The sequence below is a fragment of the Serinus canaria genome, chromosome 4 (assembly GCF_022539315.1).
Source record: "Serinus canaria isolate serCan28SL12 chromosome 4, serCan2020, whole genome shotgun sequence".
In the NCBI taxonomy this organism is placed as follows: domain Eukaryota; kingdom Metazoa; phylum Chordata; class Aves; order Passeriformes; family Fringillidae; genus Serinus; species Serinus canaria.
In genome coordinates this window covers 30,046,343-30,060,049 of record NC_066317.1, presented here as the reverse complement: position 1 = coordinate 30,060,049, position 13,707 = coordinate 30,046,343, and the positions used below count along the sequence as shown (strand labels likewise).

The window sequence follows — 13,707 nt, the reverse complement described above, 5'->3', positions numbered from 1 at the left end:
AGAAATGTAGGTGCAAAGATTAGATTTTTATCAGCAAAATTACTCATGGGCTGTTACCCACATTGGAAGCTATTTAGTACTATATGGAAGGTGTCTAAAGGAAAACAAGCATTATGCTTCCTCCTTCTTTCACTGCTGCTGTGCCTTAGGCATACATAAGAACTGCTGAAGTAAGAAAAAAATACTTTGGTTTACAAATTTGTTATGGCTAAGACAAAAAAATGTTCCTTGTTAATATAAGGTAAAAGAGACCACTGTGATAGCTAGGACGGGTAAGAAAGTATTCATAATATAAGACATTAGGGAAAACAAAATCACCTGAAAAAAAACAAAGAGTTAACAATAATAGTTTCTTCCCTTTTTTTCATATATATATATATACATTCTATGCAGAAAAAAACTGTTTTCATTTTTCTTTAGATTTTGCCTAAAGAAAGACTGAAACTAAATCTAGACTGCATCTTAAAAGATGAGCAATGATGATGATAAATCCATTTAAGTCACGAGTGGTCTTTTTCATCAGACAAAGATAAAAATTTCACAGCCTACAGAATGTCTAGTTAGGAAATAAAATATTTCTGTGCTCAGAAGGATCATATCTCACAGCAAATGCAATACTTCAATATGTTCTGTCCATATAAATGCACACATAGATTAAATTCTTTTAACCAGAAGTATCTGTTGCAGCTGTGTGTGTGGACATAGAGCAGATATACATGAATTAATAAGCATAATATCCTTCAGCTTTCTCTAAAAATTTCATTCAATTTCTCACCACAGTTGTAAACAGTGCGTTTCCAAACCCACTGTCATGAATTCAACCCCAGATAACTAGAGAATGGACCATGGCTTTTTTAAGGGAAGTAATGAACGTACAATTTAAGAGAAGACTATAGGGCAGCTAAGTAAAACCAGGCTCTAAATCTGGAGATCCAAACCAGACTTGAACAACATTCCTCATTAATTTATATAACACAAAATAGATCAAATATAGATGCTTCACAGAGTTTGGGTAGAGGCACTTTTTTTAATCCCAGATACCACTCAAGTCAAAGTACAAAATTAAACTACAGGTTAAGTAGATTAAATTAATCAGGCTAACTCACCACTATTCACTTTTCTTCCATAAAATACCCAAAACCTACCATAATACCAATACCCCACTCAAAAACCAAAACCAAAACAAGATGAAAACAAAAGCCACAAAAAAACACCCAAACAAAACTAAAATACCAAAAAAGCCCAAAAACAAACAACAACCCCTCCCAAACAAACAAAGACATTGAATGTTCTTAAGCAAGTAGATGTATGAAATAATCTTTCTGGTGTTGTCTAATGTGTAAAGGAAATTAGAGAATCCAAGTACTACAATAGTCTTACATGGGAACATGGCTGTACAGACATTTAAGGAATGCCTCTAAATAACAGTTCTTATTAACTTCTAGAGGAGGAACCTCCATTACTAAGATCATAATCTTTTCTTTCCTTTGGAGTCACTCTCAGTAGTTTTCCATGGAAAAACCATTAAGATATAATCTTCCTTATTAATACTTTCCCTTCCCATCTGTAGAAGTGGAACAAAGTCATGAGCAAGTCCAGAAGGATCTGGCAAACTCATCACACCTACTTTTGTATGTGTTTGGACCTGTGAATTCTTCAGCCCTGCCATTAACATACTCTCAGACTTTCCCTTGCCCTTTTCCCCTGGTGGTGGATGTGTGAGATGCAGAGTGAGAAGCCCTGAAGCAAAACCAAGAATTACGACCAAGCTAAGGCAGCATCCCTGAATTCCAGGCCATACAGACACTAATGCATCCTCAATAAAGAGGGCATGCCATGGTTTGGAATGAGACCTCACTGGCATCCCTAGCCCAAAGCCCTGCCTCACTTGACATCAAGTACAGTACCAGGAACATGGCCAGCCAACCTGACCATTCCCAACAAAGTTACATTGAAAAAGATTGGATAGCTGTCCATGAAAGTGCATGTTCCAGAAGAATAAAGTTTTGGTAGCCCCAGTATAAATTAACAGATGTACTACCTGTGTGATATTGATAAACTCAGAAAATAGAATCCAGCTGAAAAGCTGGGCTTTGCTGGTTTTGGAATTCATGTGAGTAACAACTGGCCACACCTCTGTATTACCGCATAGAACTGAATGGAGTATGTGTTAAAACACAATAAAATACCAACACTATTAAATGGATTAGTGGGAAGAGGTAATTGGAGTGTTGTAATACCACTTCCATAAAAACCTGATTTATTTAGGTTTATCAGTAAGCCTGTAGTTAAAGTGAAGGTGCCTAGTTTAGGGGTGCAGAAGACTATACATAAGTATATGCAACAGTGCAGATGTTAAGATTCCATGGAAGTCAATAAGGCCTCCTCTATCAATAATTCTCCATGAAGTAGCATCGAGCAGAAAAGTAAGTGCATTGTTTTCTCCTTTCTTTTTTCTTAAATGTAGCCATGCCTTGGAAAAAACAGTAAGAATACCTGGGCTTTTTTTTTTCTTATACATCACAAAAACTATTTCAAAATAGAAATTAGGTTAGCAACTTGGTTTTAAAGGAAATAAAGAAATAAAGGAACTTGCCACTTTACTTTTTTTCTTTGAAGCATACCTGATAGTATATGAGGATAAAAGAATAAGTTATCCATATTGAGATGCAGTTCATTCGAAGCAAACAAAACATGAAAGGAAAGGGGAAAAAACCCCAAACAAAAAGCCAAAAAACTCTGCTAATTCTTTCTTATTTAAAGTTCCTCCTATGAGATATTATCTTGTTAATAATAAAAAATGGACTAGAAATGAAACCTTCTAACATAAATTCTTCTCATGAAATCTGTGTTTTCTCATTAGTCTGTTTCACACTTTTGGGAGACTTAAAATGCCATTTGAAAAAATGCATCCTTTGCAGCAGCAACATTTTTTTTAGATATGAACCTAATGCTTTAAACATGTTCTACTTTATATTGCTTTTTAGTTTAGGAATATATGCTGATAATGTGGCTTGGTGGGCCAGAATTAGTATTAAATAGGTTACTTGTTTCAGACAAAAATTTTAATCATTATTACATGTCACAAATATAAATAGTGGTTGCTTTTGTTCTTCAAAAATTCCAGGATTAAATATTCTCAACTGACTTTAGGGACAGCTATTCTAACTACCAGTATCATAGTACAGATACACATTTTCATGTTCTGGAATTCTTGGTATGTGTAGTTCCCAATAGTAAAATCCCTGGAAAAACTTCTAGATTGAGAAGCATCCTTGCAGTGCCCTAAAATAGAATGTAGACTTATCAATTGATTTGCAAGTTAATACAAACATCTCACTGTGACCAGTTTCTGCATCCCTTTAACCCCGCCCCTCCAGGTCTCTTCACTTTAAAATATTTAAGAGGTAAAAGATCAGAAGTAAAAGCTACTATATGTATGAAGAACTCACTCAGAAAAGTAAAAAACTGACCCTGGTGTGCAAGCTACCAAAATAATTAGGACATGTTTTGACAAACACCTTTTTCTCAATCTGCTTATTTTTTCTGATCACCAGAAAAGTTAAAATAAATGGTTAGTGACATTCCAGTAGTACAAATGTTATGGGAAAGCTACAAGGGGTGATATATTTTAAATCAGTGAAATAAAGTGTAAGTATGTGTTTATACTTCGACTTTGCTCCTCTCTATTCTCTGTCAGTCACTTATCTAGGATTTGGATTTATTATTCTGAGTTATAAAGTTCTCTTTTGTTATGCCAATTTTTTTCCTAATTTAAGGATGAGCAGCAGTATTCAAGGGTTCTCTTGATCTCTTATTCTAAGAGAACTGATTTTGGCACCATGGCAAGAATGGTAAGAGTTCTTCCAAAGACAGCTGTGTTTTCCAAGATATGAATCATAGAGAGAAGGAACAAAAACTATTTTTGCTTCGTGAAGCCAAGTTCAGAATCAACATCTCAAGCTGTAAGTGTTGATAACCTATAAGTAATTTAAAGGGCATGGTGTCCCTGTTTAGGGACTTTAGATTAATTTTTTTTTTAAATTTCTGCCTTTTCCCCATAAATTCCTCTCGTCCAGAATGGCAATGAAATATCATGTATTTTCCTTTAACTGACAAAACTATGGAAACTACTTTATTCTTATCCAAGCTGCTTCCAACCTGACAAGGTTATTGCCAATTTACATTTTGGCCAAACTGCATAACACTATTCACTCTCAAAAATGTGAACTTGGGAGCAAACCTTACAATTTCCAATAGAAATTCTTTAGATCTGACCTGAAGGCAAGAATCAGGAAGATGAGCTCTCTCTAACTCCAGTAAAATCTCTCATTGCACATAGTAAGATAGTACCAAATTTTAATACTGATACTCTGAAAACTGTGAGACCAAAAGCCTTTGTAGCACACAGCAGCAATTTGGTTGTGCTCTAATTGAGGTCAATAAGGACTTTCTTAAACTGGAGAGGATTATAGTCAGATTTGACTCAGTATACCCTTCAGAAACCCTGGAGTTTGAGAAGCAAAAACTTTGAAGCTGAACTTTTTCAGCCTTTTCTGCTTGAAAATCTCTTTTCTATACAGGAATTAAAAAGCACTGGAATTGTTGCAGTCCCAAAGTCTGCCTGTGAACTTCGGGGCCTGAGAATCCATGGCCTGCCAAACTATTAATAAGTTCAATATAACTAATTCCATTATTTAACTTTTAATAAGCTAATTTGCATGGAAAGAGAGGAATTTGCAAGGCAGCTTTTATTGTGTTACATACTGTTATATATTTTATGTGGAAATATTGCTTCTTGTATTTTGCTGGTTTATTACACAGGAATGAAAAGCAGCAGCCAGTGGTTGTGGTTTTAGCCAGAAGACTAAGAGAAAATGTACTATCTTTGAAGACATTTGCTTTAACAATGACTGATGAAACACTGTGTGCTAATGGAAGAAATATAATAACAAATTCAAGACCAAAATGGAAACATTGCAAAACTACTTACTGAATTAAATGCAGCTGGAAAGGTGTATTGTTCTTCCCCATGACAAACTGCAAATTTAAAAATTCTAAAACAATGCATTAGAGAAAAATATTATAACTAAAAATAAATGGTAATGTCCAAAATTTCAGATAACGAAATAAAGTAGAAGGGAATAGTCCCGCAGTCCCTTACAAAAATATTCTTCAACCTTTTTGTTCGTGTTAAAGCAGTGAAAAATAAATGAACTTATGGAATCTCTGCAGCATGTCATGGGACACAATCTAAAATGAAAACTGGGTCTTTAGGGACAAGCATGAGGGACATAAGGCACTTGAACTAATTCACGTGAGAGATTTGGTGCTATTTCTAAGTCTTTTTTTGAATGGTGAGGGTGGGAGGAGGAAAGGAAAGAGGCACCAGAGTAAAATTCTGTATCTCCTTTCTCCTAAGTTAAAAAATTTCAAATTAGAAATAGCAATTTTAAAGAACTACTTAGTTCATGTAAGAGACAAAATTTCTATTGCAAACATTCCAGCACAATAATGCTCTAGCAATTTCTGAATACATTTGAAGCTGCTTTCTATTTACTACTTGAAATTTACTTCATTAAAGTAAATTTTTATATTAAACTGTAATTTAACAACACATTAAAATCACATATGGCAAGCAGTTGCTTTTATAGACATGGCAGATGCACAAAGATAGACAAGAAAGAGGCAAAAATGAAAAAAAAATTTCCTTCATAAAGAACAAAGTATTTTAAGGTTACTTTTCTACTCAAAGTGATACCCAGCTCTCCTAAAACAAGCATAATTTTTACCTCTGGCAACAAGGGACAGTTGAGATAGATCTTTAACCCACAGCCATGCAATCAAATAATCCAGCCAAAAGTATTTTCAATGCCTCACAGACACTACAGGAATAAAATTAATTTAAAACAAACAAACAAACACACGAGCTTGAGCTTTATTCCTCTCTGAAAGAAGTCAAGTACTGCTTCCAGGCTCATATATGCCAAGTTCTCAAGACACACATGAAGAGGACCAGGTGCATAGACCAAAAAAGTAGAAATTTTTTTTCCACTATGCCATCAAGACCTAGCTCTCACATAGCAGACAAGTAAAAGTTGCCTGGAAGTAATTTCAGCAGTGCTCCTTTATCTGCATTTTGAAGCATGTTAGGATTTCTGTATCCAATTTGAATATCTGTATGATTTAAAAGATATGATTAACAACAAGGCATTGATACCTAATGACTTCTGTTTTTCCCCTGTTTAAGACCACTGTATTAACAGACATTGGCTGTAGTCTTCAAAAAAACATCCCAATCCAAACAGAACTAGGAAATCTGCTCCCATCTGTGGCAAGTTTTCAAGATCTTGTGTGACAAATAAAATTAGCAAATATGCGAGGATCTGCTAAAAAGACACCAAAAACCCCAAAAAAATGCAGAAAAAAAGCAGGCTTCTATGCAATACATTGACATGTTACCAAGTTATGTTCTTCACCAAATCGATGTGAACAAATTGCTAGAGACAGATAGGCAAACTGAGTTTCCTTCAGGTTTATAAACTCAGTAAATTTATAATCAGTAATTTAGAATCAGTGCTGAACTAAGGGTACTGAATACCTGGGCTTCCTTCCCTCGGAGCAGGGAGCAGGATGGGCAGCCCAGCTTCCCACTGTGCACCTCAGCTGCTTGACAAGAGCTGCCAGTGGGATGAGGAGCACTGCTTTTCAGTTTGTTTTTTTTTTAATTCCAGCCTTTCTTCACCTCCTCACTCCAACTGCTTGCAAATGGTGACAAATTACAGAACTGGATCGCTGGCCTAGCCAGAAGCCATGCTAGACCACCCACAGCCCTGCTTGAGCCATTGCAGCAGCTGTCCTTGTCAGAAGGCTGGATCACACCTAGGATGAGAAAGGAGCAGGTGCCAGCCAGCAAACTCATGGAAAAAATGTGATTTTACTGAGGGACAAGTGCAGGGAACTACACTTAGTTATACTTAACTAAATCAGCGTCCAACTGACATTTCATGGACCAGATATTTGATTTTAATGGGACTCCTCCCTCCTTTTACTTTTTTTCATTCACACATACACCTGAAGCTACAACAGGGTGAGTAGACAATCACAGCAGAGTCCAGAGCATCAATGAAACACCTTGGAATTTCAAGGTCTTCCACATGTGTATAAGGACTAGATTCCCTCCCATGTACATATCCATGCATTCCCCCTGTACATTCTATGCCCAGACAGTTTTCAAACCTTACCAGCATCTCCTGAAGGGACAAATCTTCTATCCACACTCTGCCTTTACCTAGCATATAAAGTTAAAATGAGGCAGTGACCAATCTCCAATAATGTAGCCAACAAGTACAAGCCTTAAATTCCAAACTACTTCAGACTATCATCTAGCAGAACTACATCAAGAGCTCTGAACTGCTTATTTTGGTGAAACTGTTAATAAAAATGCTACCAACTTCTTATTAACCCCTTTCAAACTTGTTAGAGGAAGATCTCAACAGGTTTAATTATGAAGTCCAGTTGCACAAACTCAGTGAGGAAATGTTTCCAGACCCAATGTGCAGCATCACAGTCCAAACTGCTGATACTCCTGGTCCTTTGAGAATGTAGGGTGGAACACACCAGTTTCTTAGCTCAAGACAGAAAGTTTCTACCTCTCCTATACTGCTTGTTTAGCACCAAATTCACAGTATATGAGGTCCTGAAAATGCAATTTTCAGGATACCTTAATATTACTTTGTAGCTAATGCTTTATCTTAAGACTATCAGCTTTTCCAGTTACTGCTAATACATGAGCAACAATCTCCAGAAACAACCACTTACTCCCTGGTTTTTGGGAAATAAATTTGTTCTGATTGTCCCACATTGGCTGTGCCTACAGACACAAAGGCATTTGCCTTGTGATTCTTATTAGAACTTCAGTTTCGGGCACTGACTCTCTTTTTTTTTGCCTATACTCAGCTAAAAATAAAAATTCAAATCAAAAGCCACACCTAAGAAAACCCACATGCACTCACTACAATTTGACTTCAACAAAGGTGCATGCTGTGAGACACTACTGATATCCAGAAATTCATACACTTATGAGTATGGATATTTTGGAGAAATAAAAGATTAGCAAAAAGTCTAGAGAACAAAGAAAAAGTCATATCCTATTAAAAACATCAACAGCTTTCAAACTTCTTGACTTATTTCTACATACAGATAGAAGACAATGCTGAGCATCCATGGCAAAGGCATTCATGCATAACTAAATAATTCCTGGTACTGAGAATTACACTGATGTAATTAGTAAATAATGTGAATTTTATATAAAATAAGCAAGTAGCTTAAAATAAGCTCCAGATAAAAAACAAAAGCAAAGCAAAACAACACTACAACCCACTCCCGGAAAAAACCCAAACAAGCCCACCCAAATCACTCAATAAAACAATTCAAACCCAAATTAATAAAATCAGTATACCTAGTAATAATATAGTAAAAATCTTCATTTAAGGGTAAGCAATAATTGAACTCTGGGAAATGAAAGAAAAGAAAAGAAAGAAAAGAAAGAAAAGAAAAAGAAAGAAAGAAAAGAAAGAAAGAAAAGAAAGAAAAAAGAAAGAAAGAAAAGAAAAGAAAAGAAAAAACAGAAAGCAAAAGAAAAGAAGAAAAGCAAGACAAGAAAACGAAAAGAAAAAAAAGAAAAGAAAAGAAAAAAGAAAGAAAAGAAACGAAAAGAAGAAAAGAAACAGAAAAGAAAGAAAGAAAAGAAAAAGAAAAGAAAGAAAAAGAAAAGGGCACTCACATGTAAATAAGTTATTAACAACTTACTAATTTTGTACTTGACACATTTTAGTAAAATTTGTGATAAAAGTTTCATCAATTGCATCATTCACTTTACAGATTCAGAAGATTGTTCAGTTAATACTGTGTAAATGCTGCCCTACAGTGAGTCATCAAAATTGTTCTCATATGCTGGCATATTCCTTAAAGAAAAATTAGAATAGATTTAAAATACTGATCCAATTAAAATACATACAAAGTCTTAAGCATTACTCCAAAGGAAGATTATCTTCTAAGCTGAAATTCAGAATTAAATCCAGCAAATACTTGAGCAATGAGGTCATTAAACTACTAAAGACAGCTGTTCAAATGCTTTAGGCAAAGTGAGACAGTAACTCACTGAAATGATGAGATCCCAAAATATTTGACTGTGTGAATAACACTACACTTCAAGTTGATTGAGAAAAAAAAAAAAGGAAAACAAAATTTAAATACAGTATGAAACACAGAATACCTTGATTGTTACAGGTTGATATAACACATTTGCAAAGTTTTGAAAAATCTTCAAAATACTGCAAAACAATCAAAATCCAAGTTCAAATAGCAAAAGGAAAGCAAATCACTAAATAGCACACAAAGAAAGCATCTCTTACAAGACTATTTCAGGTGAATTTGTGATGACATTAACTCTGGTTTATTGAAGAGAATGCCTGCAATCCTGATATTCAAGCTGTTGGAAGATAGCTTCTTCCACTAGCAAAAAATGTTCCCCTACAATGAAAAATATAGTAGAATGCTATTCCCATCAATGTACAAGTATTTAACCAATGTTCATGTTGCAATACTACAATTAATTAGATCAGAAAATGAATAAAAGCAGCCCAATTTTCTTTGCCATGCAACACAGTCTCCACTGGCCTTACCATGAAAGACAAGTGACAAGAGCTTGCAATAATGGAGTTAATTTCCTTTGAACATTCTCTTTTTGAATATGATTCAAAATACACATTCTCACCAGAGTCATGGTTTTCTGTACATATTGAGTGGCACAGAAGGGCTCAGGAGAGAAATTCCTTCTCTTATAACATAGGCATCAACAAAACCAATTTCTACAGTAAGATTACCAAAAGGATAATGGTGTTACAACTGTTGTCCTAAAACTGTTAAGTAAGGTTTCACAATTTTTTACTGTTAAAGTCAACAAAAAGTACCGGAATACATTTTATGCTGTATCTGATTTTAGAAACTGTGATCATCATTGATTGTAACTAAAGTCAGTGAGATTATACAAAACAAGAGAACAACAATTAATTCTTGCAAATGCATTTGAAAGTACTCAATAAGTCCCTATCAATTAAAGAGCAGTTAAACTGAGTTTGCAGAGCAAGGGTGTTTATGAACATCACAGGCTTAGATCATCTAGCTAGGGCACTGTAATTCCAAAACAATCCCTCTCCATTAATATATAACTTCCATCTCCATATAAAGTACATGCTTTATAAAAGACAGCTTAATACTTATAGATTGGTAATTCTAAGAAATCAAGCATGACCAATAGTATAGAAATCCCTGTATTGATTGTTCTGTCTGAACATGTATGTCAAATCTCAACAGAAATATTTCTCTTTTCTAAAAAGCAGCCATAGAAATACACAAGTCATTTCAGGTCATGACCCATGGCATTTTGTAATTAGTTCCAACTAATTAATAGAAATACCTAAGAAGCTACATTAACTGTTTCATCCTCTTGTGAATAGCATGCAAGAAAATGCTAACTTTTCAATTTATATCTTCACGAAAATACTGCAGGCTGACATAAAATCACAAAGCTATTGGGTAAAACCTGGATATAACATCACCCTTTTTTATTCTTCAGGTTTAAAAAATACTCAGAAATATCTAACTACAAAACAGTAGTTGACGTTTTTCTGGCATAAAGTAGAAACCAAGGGATCATTCTATTCTCCCTAAGCAGACAACAACCCCTGTATTGATACTATGTAGAAAATGTTATAATTTTCTGTTTATGTCAGCTTAGGAAAATACTTAACATGAAAGGAAAACATTAACCCTGCACCACCTCACCTTACACACACACCCTTTACTGTCCTCAGTGTATTGTAAAAGTAAGGTCACTTTTTCTGGAAGCTGTGGTTAAGAGGGCCAGAAAAACATAGGTTTGCTGCTTTATTGCAAAAAACTACAGCAATTTCTTAACACAAACTCAAAGCCATATCTTTCTTAATTTGAGGGGCTAAACTTCAGAAACTAAATAGGACTCCCTGCTTTTGATTATACAAAGATTATGCTGAAGTCCCATAAAACCTTTCAAACAAGAGAGAAGGAAAAAAAGGGACTGTAATTTATTTCAAAAATTGCATAATTTATGGAATTTACTCAGCAGATTACCTTTAGCAGATTTCTCTCTGCATAAAGAGAAATAGTACTGAAATTATATCAACTTTCACCTCAGTATGAAATATTATGAAATAACCTTGAAAATTCCTCCTTACTAGAAGGCTCACACAAGTTCTATTAAGGGTTTCAGCTTCTGTAGGCTTTAATGTATTTCTCAGACAGAATAAGGCTGGTCATAACTATTTTTTCAAGCACTTCACTCACAGAACACTTCGACACTACCCATGGCAGCAAACCTGACTAAATCCATACAAGAAACACCTGGGCAAAAATGTTCTGACTTTCACACTCCCTCAACACCACTACTGTACAACTGTATTTTGTGTATCTTGAAATAAAATTGTCTCCAAAGCCCCACTGTTGTATTTGCCAGCTACCTCTCTTGTCTGCTGAACTATAAAAGGTCACTAAATCACAAATGTAAAAAGTAGAAGTCAAAAGAAGAGTCAGTAGACAAAGCCACTGCCTCTAGGCCTCCTTCTGACCATGCATCACCTCCAGTGCTCCTGCTGACTTTTTGCCAGTTTCTCAATAAGTCTACCTGTCAAACAAATGCCTCCTGTAAAAACAGGGTTTCAGGCAGTCATTTTCCTTTAAAGTTATTACTGCTGAATACATTAGTTCTGGTACATAAAAAGCTGTGAGCAGTACTGTTTCTACAGCTTGAGAATATACTATCCTGAGCAAATGCAGGGGTTTTTTAAGAAAGCCAAAACTTCTGAATACAAAGGCTGTTGTAATACCCGTTCAAACCCTAAATGGTACACTGCTTCATCTGACTCCTCTCCTCCTCTGCAAGTAAATGCAGTTCTACTTCTGCTTACATCTTCCACAATGACTGTATTTACTCCCTTCATCCACCACACCAGCACACTACCGCAAGACTTTTAATGAGAATACTTTAAAAACAACAGCAATGAGCCCCAAAGAAGAAATAAGGAGTCCCAAAATATCAGTCTAATGGAATTTAGGGAAAGTATCATCACTAATTCATCATCTGACAATATTTTTATGCCAACTGAAAAATAAATGTTTTTTCATTACAGAGATGGAATGACATTAGGCAATCTTGCCAAAGCAAAAAAGATAATCCCACATCATAATAAGTAATCAAAACCACATGGTTCCCATAGGAACAGATCAGGAAAACAAATAACTTGGTGATGGACACAGCAGAAGAGCACGAACAGAACCGGGTAACTCAATGCTCAGGAAATGTTATTTTGGTAAGAGCAAGATTTCCAGAACTTCTAAATAGTGTGAATATATTCTAACAGTCTTCCTGACAAAAAAAAAAACCAAACTTATGAGGTTAATATTTTTTTTATTATTTTAGCATTACTTAACAAAATTCATTATATGCGTGATGCACAAATAAAAAAATTACAGATGTATGTGTTTTAATACATTTCCTGGAGAATTCACTTCACATGTTTGCTTTTTTATGGAGCTTTTTCCCCCATAGATTCTTCTTCTTTCAGGCTGCTATGCCAAAGGCATTCATTCAGGAAAATCAATTCACACAATAGTGTTCTGGGTAGGATCTATTCTTCTATATAGGAGGTGCTGTTCAGCATGTGTCTGATCAGCTGGGTACCCACTCTCATGAGCACAAAATACAGCACTTTCAGATATTCAGATACATTTTGAGAGCATCATAATATCCAATTCAGATTCATCTTAAACAAGTAAAGTTGATATTTGTATAGTGTCACAACTCGCTGAAATCCCAAGGAAATATTCCAAGTTCATTCTCTCTGAAAAGAATTTGGAGGAGGATGAGGACTGAGACCACTGAATTGAGAGAAGAGTGACAGGACAACTTGGCTGCCATCTATAATTTATAATTCAATTTCATAATCAAGTCATTCTCTCAACATTATTAAATTATTCTCTTTCAGATTTCTTTTTAGTTTTAACAAAATAAAATGTGCCAGAATGTTTGAAGAAAATGGGGGTATGTTTTGAATATTCTATCCATTACTTTATCAGTATAAATAAAATACCAGCAAAGGCTGAAAAATGCAAGTGAGGCTGCAGTTCATAAATTTTAGAGATTCTTTCCTGATGGCATACCTTGTCTGACAGAAGGGGAGCAGTATCTTTGTGAAATGAGTTATCCACCTACATAGCTCTGCTAAGGCCAAACAGTACAGCAAGCCCTTCTCAGGAAACGTGAGCATTAGTATGCTTTTCAGACATTCAAGCCATGCTGGATTTGTGAACTTACCCTTATTAGCTGGCTAGAAGCTTATTCAGCTCATCATCTCCCTTCTGCCATGTTTTTCAGATCACTTCTGCTGAGGGGATAGCAAAGGTTGCTTCTGACAACACCAACCACTCCACGCTGAGCTGAGCTGAAACTGCCAGCTGGAACCAGCACAGATAAGCAAGAGCAGGGTCTGAAACTGACAGTTTGATTTTGAAATGCTGCTATCTGCAGTACTTCTGAAAAGTTGAGCAGAAAGACAGAAAGTACAGCTCTCAGAATAAGCTGAGAAGAAAGATGGGACAGGGATAGAAGGT

General features: G+C 35.3%; 1 long non-coding RNA gene across 1 annotated transcript in view; it reads right to left on the bottom strand.

Moving 5' to 3' along the window:
• Positions 1–13,493, bottom strand: part of LOC127059536 (uncharacterized) — a 176,072-nt gene extending 162,579 nt beyond the window's left edge. The window contains exon 1 of the long non-coding RNA XR_007777464.1: positions 13,412–13,493. This is a non-coding gene — a long non-coding RNA (uncharacterized LOC127059536). The remainder of the gene's footprint in view (positions 1–13,411) is intronic.
• Positions 13,494–13,707: the final 214 nt, after the last annotated feature.